Raw genomic sequence first — 12,438 nt, 5'->3', positions numbered from 1 at the left:
TTTCACACTTGTCTGTTGCCTGTACAATCCCTTGTACACCTGATGTTACACAAAGAGCTTCTCCCATTCAAACCTACCCATTATCTACACACTCCCTCTCAGACTTCTTGCTGTGTACAACCCTTTTCACACTCCTCTTTTATCTGCACAATCCCTCTCTCTCTCACTCCTACATCATCATCTCTCTCCCCAGTCTGTCACCTTTGAAGTCCTTTTTACACCTGTTGGTTACCTATGCGGTCGGTTCATCTCTAACAACAGTGTATAACTTGCACAGGGGGGCTCGCAGTGTGTGTTGCCCGTGCCTGCCTGCTAGTGAGAGTCTGTGTGGTGTGCCCTTTCTGTGTTTGCTTTTCTGTCTGCGTCCGTCTGTGTGTGTGTGGTTCTGTCTGTGTGGGTGCATGTGGCTCTGTGTGGGTGCAAATGCAATAGGTCTCGCATTTGCAAGTGATTAAGCTATTGGCATTGTAAATGACAATGCCAATTATTTATCTATTTTCAAAACCAACACATAAATACAAATTTTGTCATTTACATTCTAATAGCTCAAACTTTTCCAAAGGCGAAACCATTGCATTGTAAATGCTAGTTTCCTTTTGCACCCCGCCTGGCTGCGTGCCCCTTTTGTCTTCTGTACCCCGCCTGGCTGTCTGACTGTGCCCGCTCCCCCCTCCCCCGCGCCCCGCTCCTCTCCGTTTTCCGCCGATGCCTCCCCCCATGCGCTCAATCGCTACCCTTCCCGCCTCTCAGCTGAACCTCCCTCCCCACCTCCCCATAAATGGCGGCGCCTACGGCAAGCCCGTCTTCGCCCGTCCGTGCCTAGCGCCAGAACCATCCATGAAGCCCGCATCCGGTACGATGCCAACACACTCTTCGCACTCAACCACAGACAGCCCCTCAGCTGCCACAAGGCCGCCCCTAAACGCACCCACGGCCCCTTCACCTGCCGGAACTGCAGCTTCTCCTGCACCAAAGACGCCGAGATACCCGCTATGACGGAAACCAACCAGCTCCGATGTATCCTGCTCAACACCCGCTCCGCACGCAAACACGCCGTCGAGCTCTGGGACCTACTAAACACCACCGCACCAGACATCGCCTTCCTGACCGAGACCTGGATGAACGAAGCCTCCTCCCCAGACATAGCAGTGGCCATCCCCGACGAATACAAGCACACCCGCAGAGACCGCACCAACGGAGTCGGAGGAGGAATCGCCATCATCCACAAGAACACCATCAAGGTCTCTACAAACACCGTCAACACACTCAGCACTGCCGAACACATGCAGTTCCAGATCCACACGGACCCCAAGACCACCCTAAGAGGCACCCTCGTCTACAGACCACCCGGACCCGTCCCCAATTCTGCAACTCCATCAACGACTTCATCAGCACGCACGCGCTGACCTCCACCGACTACATCCTCCTCGGCGACCTGAACTACCACCTGGAAAACAACAACGACAGCAACTCCTCCACCCTGATTGACAACCTCGCCACCCTCGGACTGAAGCAGATCCTCACGACACCGACCCACATCGCCGGCCACACGCTCGATGCCATCTTCTCCTCCAGCCCCCACGTTGCCTTCAGCCACGCTTTCGAACTCACCTGGACCGACCACCACTGCATCCATTTCACTTTCCGAAAACCTGTCACACATCACCGCACCCCACAGATCCCCCGACGTCACTGGGGCAAAGTCACCAAGGAACTACTACAAACACACCTCGTACTCAACCCACCGACCCCGAGGAGGGGGCCCGCACCCCCAGACTCTGGATGGAAGACTGCGCCAACACCTTAGCCCCATTGAGACAGCACACCAACAGAGACACCAGCCAGAGAGCCAGCTGGTTCACCCCGGACCTCCTAGCCTCCAAGCGCACCTGTCGGAGACTGGAAAACATCTGGCACAACGAGAAGACGCCCGACAGCCGCGCAGCCCACAAAGATGCCATCCGCAACCATCACCACCTCATCAGAACTACCAAGAAGGCCTCCTTCAAAGACCGTCTCGACAACAACGCACACAACAGCAAGGAGCTCATCAACATCGTGAAGGAACTCTCAAACCCCAGCTCCTGCACCAACAACATCTCGCCTTCACAAGTCCTGTGTGACGCCCTTGTTGCCTTCTTCCACCGCAAGATCACCGACATACACGACAGCTTCAACCCTCGGATAATCCCTGCTGACCCCACCACACCGGATCCACTGAACCCAGACGAACAAGACCTCCTCACTACATGGACCAACGTGAACACCGAGGACACCATCAAGACCATGAAAACCATCCACTCAGGCGCCCCACCTGACCCTCTTCCCCACCACATAGTCAACAAAGCCGACAGCTCCATCGCACCCCATCTGTGTAACATCATCAACCTCTCCTTCGAGACCGCGACCTTCCCTGAGAGCTGGAAGCACGCCGAGATCAACGCCCTACTGAAAAAACCCAAGGCGTACCCGAGTGATCTCAAGAACTTCCGGCCCATCTCGCTTCTTCCGTTCCCAGCTAAGGTCATCGAGAAGATCGTCAACACACAACTCACCCGCTACCTGGAATACAACAGCATCCTCGACCCCTCTCAGTCAGGCTTCCGCAAGAACCACAGCACCGAGACCGCCCTCATCGCCACCACAGACGACATCAGAACCCTACTCGACAACGGTGAGACAGCAGCCCTCATCCTCCTGGACCTCTGCGCCGCCTTCGACACCGTCTGCCACCACACACTGCGCACACACCTCTACAACGCCGGGATTAGAGACAAGGCCCTGGACTGGACCACCTCCTTCCTCTCCGATAGAACCCAAAGAGTCCGCCTCCCCCCGTTCCACTCCGGGCTCACAAAGACCGTCTGCGGCATCCTCAAGGATCCTCCTTCAGCCCGACGCTATTCAACATCTACATGGCACCTCTCGCATGCATCACCAGACAACACGACCTCAACATAATCACCTACGCCGACGACACCCAGCTGATCCTCTCCCTCACCAAGGACCCTCTCACCGCCAAATCCAACCTCCACCGTGGTATGAAGGCCGTTGCAGACTGGATGGAAGAAAGCTGGCTCAAACTGAACACGGACAAGACGGAGATCCTCATCCTCAGGCCCAACCCCTCAGCCTGGGACAACTCCTGGTGGCCCGCATCACTGGGCTCCCCCCGGCACCAACCGACCAGGCACGCAACCTAGGATTCATCCTCGATTCAAAACTCACCATGACCAACCAAGTCAACACAGTCTCCTCCACCTGCTTCTACACCCTCTGCATGCTCCGCAAGATCTACAGATGGATCCCAACAGACACACAGAAAACCGTCACCCACGCCCTCGTCAGCAGACTCGACTACGGAAACGCCCTCTACGCTGGAGCCCCGTCCAAGCCCATCAACAGACTTCAAAGAATCCAGAACACCTCTGCACGCCTCACCTCGTTGTCCCGCGCCGAGACCACATCACCCCCCCACCTGAGAAGCCTGCACTGGCTCCCCGTCGACAGAAGAATCTCCTTCAAAATCCTGACCCACACACACAAGGCACTCCACAACACCGGCCCAGCCTACCTCAACAGCCGACTATCATTCTACGTACCCAACAGGAAACTCCGCTCCGCCGACCTGTCTCTGGCCGCAGTACCACGCATCCACAGAACCACTTCCGGGGGCAGGTCCTTCTCCCACCGCGCCACCAAGACTTGGAACACCCTCCCTCTCTTCCTACGACAAACTGAAGACCCGAAGACCTTCAGGGGACTACTCAAGACGTGGCTCTTTGACCACTAGCAGGTGCTCACCCCTCCCCCAGCACCTTGAGACCCTCGCGGGTAAGTAGTGCGCCCTACAAATCCACTGATTGATTGATTGATTTATGGGATTCGGTAGAGTGTGAGTTGATGTAGTGACGGACCAATAAGTGTCTTACCACCAATCAGGCACATACAAAATGCTATGATTGCACAACTGTAACATGGCCACCATTGGAACGCAACACTGCTAACCTCGCAGATCCTTCTTTGGAGCCAACAATGTTGGGCAACAATGACAATAAGTCCCAGGGGCCCTCAGCACTCACAATTGGTCATGTCAGCAGGTCTGCGGGAGCCAGTGACACAGGCGGCGCAGTACTTCAACCTTAAACATCCCTGTCACCCGGCATGCCAAATAGTTTTGCAGATTCTCTGGGGCTAAAGGCTCAATGCGCACCACTTGTCCATGCTCCTCTCAAATTTCGTTAGCTAACAAGCTGGGCCTCTCCGCCCCAGTCAGGTTTCTAATACTTGTGAGTATTCTGTGCCAGAAGGAGGAAGGGGGTAGAGACACAGTTACCAATTTAAGTAGTGCTCAGCATCTGTTAATTCATTTCGGGGAGACTACACTCTCAAGGACCCCCCTCATTAGGATGATCACAGCGGGTTAGCCAGGTCTGTGCAGTCAAACCCTGCCTTGCTGGGTTAAAATTGCTTAGCCTTTCTCTTTGTTTCAAGTGAAGAAACCTACACTTTATTGCAAGCCATTTCTTTGCTTTCCCCAGGGCGTCCCAAAGCCTGAGCATCATTTGGCAAAAGGCATAAGGAGTAAAAGGGTGCCTCTCCAATTTGGCCCTGTTGTAACTGGCAGGGCCTTGGGCCCATACTCCTCCACTAACAAACCACACCTCTCCCAGCAAGAAATCAAAGAATAACTATGTGTTATTATACATATTGCCACTGCATCTATTATACATCATGAGAGAGTGTCTAAAACAAGGTAACTTACTTATTGTTCTCAGTTAAAACAATAAAAGGAAATGAACTCTAAATACTCCAGATAAACCACTCCTGGCGGGACCGAAAAATACCTTCCAAAGTACAAGTAGTGACTTCCCCCTCCTTTTGGAGCGGGAAGTCACTACTTCCCCCTCAAAAATGTATGTCCTAAGGCGAGAACCCAAGCCTGTTTCCCTTATCTATTATACCCTCTCTCTGCTAACCTCATTTGCCTTCCGAATTAGTAACCATTGTCCTTTTACCTTAGACCTCCCCACTCCTGTGAGTAACACCAACCTACACCAAGGTGGACCTAAAGATCAGGTCTATATTGTTCAATCACTCTCCCTCCTAAAGCTCCTCCTCCTCAGTCTCATTCAATCCCAAACTATTTCCTTCCACAACATTTTTCATCCAATTGACATGTACACTGACAGGAACATCAGTTCCTCATTAGAAAATGAATCTATGTTCCCCTCAGAAGACTTATCTGTATATAATAATTATTGAGAGTGTTGAATCTACACATTCATATTGGATGCTCCTCTCTTGCAGGTTGATGCTACAAACTATAGGCCACTGTTGGTTTGAAGCACATATCATGGCTGCTTGCACTACTCGTTCCAACAGGGTTGCACCCTTGCTTCCTGGACAGGCTCCTCAGCCTACATACCTAGGCTAATTACACAATGCCCATTCTATGGGGTGCTCAATGCTACATGTGTGGACTTCTTAGAGCATATACTAAGTTTGATTGTATTGCATATTCCCATTGCTGCTCCTAGATGGATTCTTCAGAGCAGGGGTTCCCAACCTTTTCTATGCCCTGCACCCCTAGGAAATGTTTGATTAATGTTCACATACCGTACAAAAGTCTTGCCGGATCCCTATTATGCATACAGTACATACTTTCCCTCTTTCTCACACACCCTCAATGAAATGCCACCTCACATCCTCTGGGGCGTGCAGGCAACCTAGGTTGGGAACCCCTGCTTCAGAGAACAGCCCATGACTAGTTGCAAAAGGCTAGTCCCTGGCGCTCCTGCATAGACTTCTCTAACAATATTCTACAGCTGGCTGTATACAGCCAAACATATGTGTTGTTTCTCTGACACTCCTAGGTAAACCCATAGACCATATATGCCTATGGTGGGTTGTTAATTTCTCTTTACATTCGGTTTTTCCTTGACTTGTCCAAAGTTGTCCAAAGTGTTTTCCCAGGAGCATATATAATCTGCCCATAGCTTCCCTGAACTGTCCATACCCTCTGTTGTATTTACTGTACTGACCTTAGTATGTCCGCTCTGCCGGTGGCACCAGGAAATAAAGGTTATTGAACTGCATTGATTAAATGGGACACTGAAAAATGTATAACTTGCAGTACTAACCTTACTATCGTTAATCTACTAAGCAAAACTAGACGAGAAAAGTAATTAGACAGCCCAAGTCTTAGTTGAACTTCCCATTGTTCTCTGTTGGAACAGAAATATCACTATTACTATTCTTTGATATCATATGGTAGGTGACCATCTCTTATGCATTAGGGTTCGACTTCTCGCTCCTTTTTCGCTTCAACTTAATGAATTGCCACAGTAGCATCCACAAGAGACTGGCACAAGTCTTGTTCTCACTCACACTATCTACACAGTTACACAGGACAAGAGATAGCCATGGGCTTCCAGACATGGAATAACGTTCTATCCGTCAACAGAAACGCTTAAACGACTCGTGAGAAGTGCTATGTGACTGAATTGTGTTGTAGAACTCAGAGATCATCAGGGGACGCGACAACGACTCACGAGTCCTGTGCACATAACCAATTTTTTTTATTCTGCATTCTTTTTTACGCGTAAAAGAAGTAGTCTTTGCGAGGTTGCATGCAATGTGTTTGCACAAAATAAAACATCTACGAAAGCCAAACATTAAACAGTCAGATCCAAACTGCCAACTCTGCTCGGTGCGAACATTCCCACCGAAAGAAAATGCCGTTAAAAGAAACCAATCTCCTAAACACAAACAGTGCCACATGTGCAAACAGTTGAGGGAACTGCAGTAGCAGAAAAAGGGGCACACCCGTATTCAGCCACTGTACCACTGCATTTTAGCGAGAGATATTTACAAACAAGACGGTCACAAACGTTGAGTCGTGTTAGGTTAGATATAACGATGGGTTTCCTTCCTAAAGCGTATAGGCACGTATAATGAAAGAGGTTTGAACAATCATGGGAGGGAGCCCAGCTTCGGCGGCTCGCTCCCACCCGCACTGTGCCAGCAGCCCCAGTCCCCCACAGACCCGTACCTGCCTCCAGTCCCTGGCTGCTCGCCGTTTCCTCCCGCACACGTCACTGGGCCGCGCCGGCATGCGGCGGTTGCCGGGCGACTGACGTGCATTGCGCGCGCCGTGCCCTGGTTGTATGCGAGCGAGTGTGTGCATCTGCTGCTCCCGCCGCTTGCACCGTGCCTAGCACCGCACCCCCGGGCACCACCGGGGAGCCCCGCAGGGGGCAGCGGAGGCGGCTCCCCGGGCCCGCGGGAGCTCCATGTAGCGCCACCACCTGCAGCCACCTTCTTGGGCAGCGAGGCGCCCCTTTCAGCAATACATCACTGGGGCGAAGAGGCGGCGCTGAGAGGTGAGTGAGGGGACGATTAGTGTCAGAGCATAACTTGTATTAAACTCCCTGGGGAGCACCTTCCACACCCCTTGAAAATGCAGTTGCCAGCAACCTCAGCTGGGCATCCCTGCTGGTGGGCATCTCCTCTACCATGTGCCCGCCAGCTCCCCGGCGTGCCCTCTACCCACATCCCATGCCTCTCACTCTTAGTGCTCAGTGAAGGATGCGGACCCGCCCCTCGCTGTGCAGTCACCCCTCGGGTGCTGTGTGTGTGGCGCTCCAGACCACGGCAGCCTCCGGGAGTTGTGCTAGGGACCCTGGGAGCACTCCTAGGCTGCCAGCCTGCACGCATTGGATGCACTGCCACGGCTCTTTGTACGGTATGCGGCGCCACACGCAGCTCTCGCAGCCCGTGTCCTGCTTTAACCTTGTCTTGTCACACGGATGCTGATGCTGTCGCCCTGTCTCGTTATCGCGCCCCACAGCTCAATGCTATTGCGCACCTATTAGAAACATGTCACTTTAGTGCTCGCTTGAATCCCAGCGTCTGAGCATTGCGAGCCCTTGCAGCCTGGGACTGGACGCTGACTGCCTGGAGCGACAGCGCGAGAATACCCGCTGCTTGCCTAGCATCCTCCAGCGCGCCCTACCGCTTACTGCCTTTTCCAGGACATGTGAATGCATCCAATCACAGTGAAAGCTGTAACCCCCTGATCTGTCTCAAAATGTATTTTTATTGTATTTATTGTTTTATTTTAAAAGTTTTATATAGCGCTAGCTTGGCCCGTAGGTATCAGAGCGCTTTACTTACATACTGTAAAAAAAAATCAGACGGAAACAATACTGTACTGCGTTTATCTATTTGTTTTAGAGTAGACTGTGTATGCACCCATCATTCGGATTGTCGGGTTTTTATGGATGAATTCCTGGCACTTCTCAAATCGACTGTAGCATCGTCATTGACGCAATACCCGCTCTCCTAAAATAGGACCGTGTCTGTCTAGTTCGGGTGGTGCCAGGATTTCTCAGCAGGAAGTTTAAGTGGAAGCGCTGATGCAATTCAACTGCGGTCCAATACAAATGGTGAGATTGCAATATCTTGTTGATAGGGCTACAATACTTTTAATGGCAGAGTACCTATTCTTCACGGTAAGGCAGTGCTAGAACTGAAACAACCGCAGTACACCCAAGCAAGAATAGCATTGCTAATGGCAAAGTTAATACTTTGAAACGTGTAGTACCAATACCGCTATATTAATCGGGCGAGTAGCAATAATTCTCTCCATTGCTGTGCATCCTTTAATGGAATACTGTGAACGTTAACCAGACCTGTATTACTGTTAATAGAAACGCACTAGCTATTTGCTGCTAGACTAATACTTCTAGTGGGACCGTTTCAGTAATCCCCAGTAGAACTATAATTTATTTTTATTGGAGAAAGCCAGCTTTTCTCGGAGGGACTGTAATACCTGTCAAACGCTAGTTTTTGCTCTTCTCAATTCTACTGCAATGCTTGTATTGAGTGTTAACAATTCTCCACAAGAACACAACTTTAAATTGCGTAGTACAAACACTGGCCAGCGTTTCTGAAGTAAATTTGAAGGAGCACTACCAGCACTCACTGACAAGACTGGAAACGTTTAAGGCGGCCAGTACCCATACATCCCAGCCCAATTGCGATACTTTTAATTGATAGTATGAACGCTTGTCAATAGGACTGTACCACCCTGCCGGTTGGAGGGTGGACAATATAAGCACTAATCTACGGAAAGGTATTACTTTCAACATGATGGTATAAACACTTCTCTCCCTCACTGGGGCGTATTCAGTTGAACCACGCTAGCATTACTTACTAGGGCAGTAGTACTTTTAATTGATGGTGCCAGCACTTACCAGCTGTAACGCTGGATGTAATCTTTTCAGTGGGAGTACCAACACTTGCCTTTGGGACTATAATACTTTTAATGGAACACTGACATCACCTTTCGCTAGGACTATTACATTATCAGTTAGTCTGTACCATGATTTCTCAATAGTTCTGTTGTAATCTTAATGAGGCTTCACCAGTGCTTCTCAGCACGACTTGTATACTTTTAACCGGGCAGTATCAGCAAAACCACAAAACCCTTCTATTTGGGAAGTAGTAACAATTCCTCAGTAGGATTCTAATAATTCTATGAGACTGTACCAGCACTTCGCTGTCAGAAGCGCTCTAATACCTCCGGGTCTAGCCAGCGATATATGAAACTTTTCAAATAAAAAAATAATACCTTTAATGTATGTATGTATGTAAATGTATTGCGACTTATATAGCGCACGTATCACCCGAAGGCATCAAGCCGCTTGCCTTGGGAACCCGTCCTGGCTTTTCCCTGTGAGATAACCCCTACTGGGTATCCCCAGGGTGAAAGCCAAGCATCCCGCAGCGTGTGGGCCGCCGTAGTGGAGATTAAGCAACTATTGCCCAGAGTTGCAGCGTGGGACCCCATGATTAGAATAGGCACCGAGGCGAGAATTATCGAGTCCGTGGACATTTTGGGCTCAGGACCCTGCCGCGTCGGGAATTGAACCCTGGTCCCGGGCCAGACCTCTGCATCAGGGTCTGCCGCTCTAATCAGTGAGCCACACTCCTCTAATGGGACAGCATCTTCTCTTCTCAGCAGGAATGTAATACATTTAATGGGACTGTACCAGCACTTTTCAAGAGGACATCAATACTGTTAGTGTGCCAGTACTAGCACTTTCCAGAGGAGTTTGATACTGTTAAAAAGGTCAGCACTTCTTTGCAAGACTCCCATTCATCTCATCAAACCGTGTCAACATTTCTCAGCAGGACTCTAATACTTCTTATGGGACTGTACCAGCAGTTTTCGGCAGGACACTAATACGTTTTAGGGGTTAGTGCTACCACTGTCTAGTTAATTATTTACTATGCACAAATAATGCTTTAACTCAGAGCTTCAAGGTGCAAAACTCAGTAACCAAATAAGACATTCACATACTTTACAGATAAAATACGGAAGACAAAAACAAATCCCATAAAGCAATATAAAAATTACAATAGAAAAAGGAAAATAGTAAAAACATTTTATAAGAAAAAAACCAAAAAATCGACTGCAGTAAAATTAGAAACAAACACCCCTCTACAAGAATACAGAGGCAATAAATACTCTTCACAAAATAGTAACAACACCTAGCAGCAGAAATGCAATACGTTTGTCGGAGCAATTGCAGAATTTCAAAGCATGAGTGTAATGAGTAGGTCGTGAGCTACTTTTAGCTCTCCAGCTACCTGTCAGTAGCTCGCCTATGTGCATCCCAGCCTTCTAAATTGTAATTTTTGCTTGGTTAAATTAACATATGTATGACGAAATGTGGGGAGAAAAATGGCAGAATTTCCAAAATGTTTTTAAAGGTGACAGAATATATATATTATAGTATACACATGTACAATGTTCATGATTGTTTGTTGTAGGTAATCTACCATTACTATCTGTGGCCCCTTGTGCACTCCCCCTTAAAATAATTTCTAGGGGCGACAGTGCAGCTCACAATCTTCACAATGAGCGGCCCTACTCTTTAGTCTGTCTGGAAACTACGGGGCTACTTCATCAGCCTGACTGGTGAGGCTATGTGACCACTGACGCCACTTCTAGGCTGTTTTTAATCAAGCGAATGGTTATATTTTGATTACTGCAAATTTAAACTGGCAATAGAAAATGATGAAAATAATGAGTTTGTTTTTTGACATTGATCTTTTCAACACCAAAGGTTTTTTTGCGAGCTAACTTTGTTATTGTAATGTGGTAGCTATGTATATCTTTGAGGTTAGGCTGTCTGTTTTTTGCACTACAAGATAACCCTGTGGGCCATATCCATTTTGAATGTTGGCAGGACTGTACTGCCCGTCAACAGCCTTTTGCTGAGAGCCATCTTATTCCCGTGTTATTCTCTTTAGTCTTGAGCCGCTGCATTTGTTTTTATTATTGAAGTAACATCTGTGTATGTGCTGAGGATGCATGATCAAGAAAAACAGTGTGCCACACTGATATTTTTAGCCCCAAGCGAGACCACGCATGCGCGGTTTCGAAGAGATGTGTTATATTCTTTCTGTGGGCTTGCAGGCCACCTGTCTGCTACCAATGGTAACCTTCAGCGTCGCTCTCAATTTCTTTGATGCCATTCATCATGACATGCAGACATCGATAGTGCCCTCTTCTTGGGTTTGGCCCTCCGAAAAGCACATGGACCACTTACATCGCCTTACACTGCTCCGGGTTTGCAGAGCTATTCTTTTCTTCGTTTTCGAGCACTCCATCAGCGTACTTGTGTTTTCAGGCCATCTCCCTTACACATCCACACATACCACTAAAATGCATGCATGTGTACATAAACAAATGCATTTCTTAAAAAGTAGTTAAAACACGGACGTCACTTTTAAATTTTTTGCACAATCTGATGATGATGGAGCGTTCGCTCCGTTGTCCGTCTTGCCATAGCGCAAACACAAGCCGATAAGGTACTCACTAGTTACATTACTCAATGACACATTCATTTTTGTCGCACATCCTGCTTCAATTAAGCTTTTTTTTCCCTTTGTTCCTTGGCCATCTCCCCTTCTCTTCCTGCTTCCCTTCTTGACTTATCTTCCCATTACCTTCCTCGTTGCTGCTGGTTTTTTTGGGGGGCGTGGTGCGAACGAACGTATTGGAGCGCTTATTCCGTCCTCCATCTATCCATAGTGCTAACACCGGCCAGTGGTATTCGAGAGCTTTCAGTGTTCACCAGTTACATTACACAAAGACACATTCCTTGAGGTACGCAGGGGGAATCATAAGTGATTTTTCCAGAATCAGAAATTGATCAGCCGACCCCGAAATTCGAACCTGGTTCCCCAGTTACCCTGTCGGCAGCTCTGGCTGTTAATCCACATTCTCGCTGCACTCCAAAGCTCCTCAGCTGTTTTTCACTATCATGTCTACATTTGTTCAGAAAGACCTTGTCAACAGCGAACAAGCATTTGCAAAGCCAATAGATCTTGTCAATGCCTAGGCTATTGGCCTTGTCAACA

At 48.8% G+C, this 12,438-nt stretch overlaps 2 protein-coding genes across 3 annotated transcripts in view; one reads left to right on the top strand and one right to left on the bottom strand.

Moving 5' to 3' along the window:
- The window catches only part of ERCC8 (ERCC excision repair 8, CSA ubiquitin ligase complex subunit), a 79,028-nt gene extending 71,837 nt beyond the window's left edge, over window positions 1-7,191 (bottom strand). The window contains exon 1 of one of the 2 annotated variants that reach the window (XM_078676930.1): window positions 7,059-7,191. The gene's annotated coding sequence lies outside the window, so the exon portion shown is untranslated. Of the gene's footprint in view, window positions 1-7,054 lie in introns of both variants that reach the window. The other variant, XM_078676929.1, reaches the window with a different exon arrangement.
- A 56-nt stretch (window positions 7,192-7,247) lies between these two features.
- The window catches only part of FBXW7 (F-box and WD repeat domain containing 7), a 728,515-nt gene continuing 723,324 nt past the window's right edge, over window positions 7,248-12,438 (top strand). The window contains exon 1 of the mRNA XM_078676925.1: window positions 7,248-7,385. The gene's annotated coding sequence lies outside the window, so the exon portion shown is untranslated. The remainder of the gene's footprint in view (window positions 7,386-12,438) is intronic.

The sequence above is a fragment of the Lissotriton helveticus genome, chromosome 2_1 (genome assembly GCF_964261635.1).
Source record: "Lissotriton helveticus chromosome 2_1, aLisHel1.1, whole genome shotgun sequence".
NCBI lineage: Eukaryota > Metazoa > Chordata > Amphibia > Caudata > Salamandridae > Lissotriton > Lissotriton helveticus.
The sequence above is the reverse complement of the archived record's forward strand: the minus strand, read 5'-3'. Positions and strand labels throughout refer to the sequence as shown.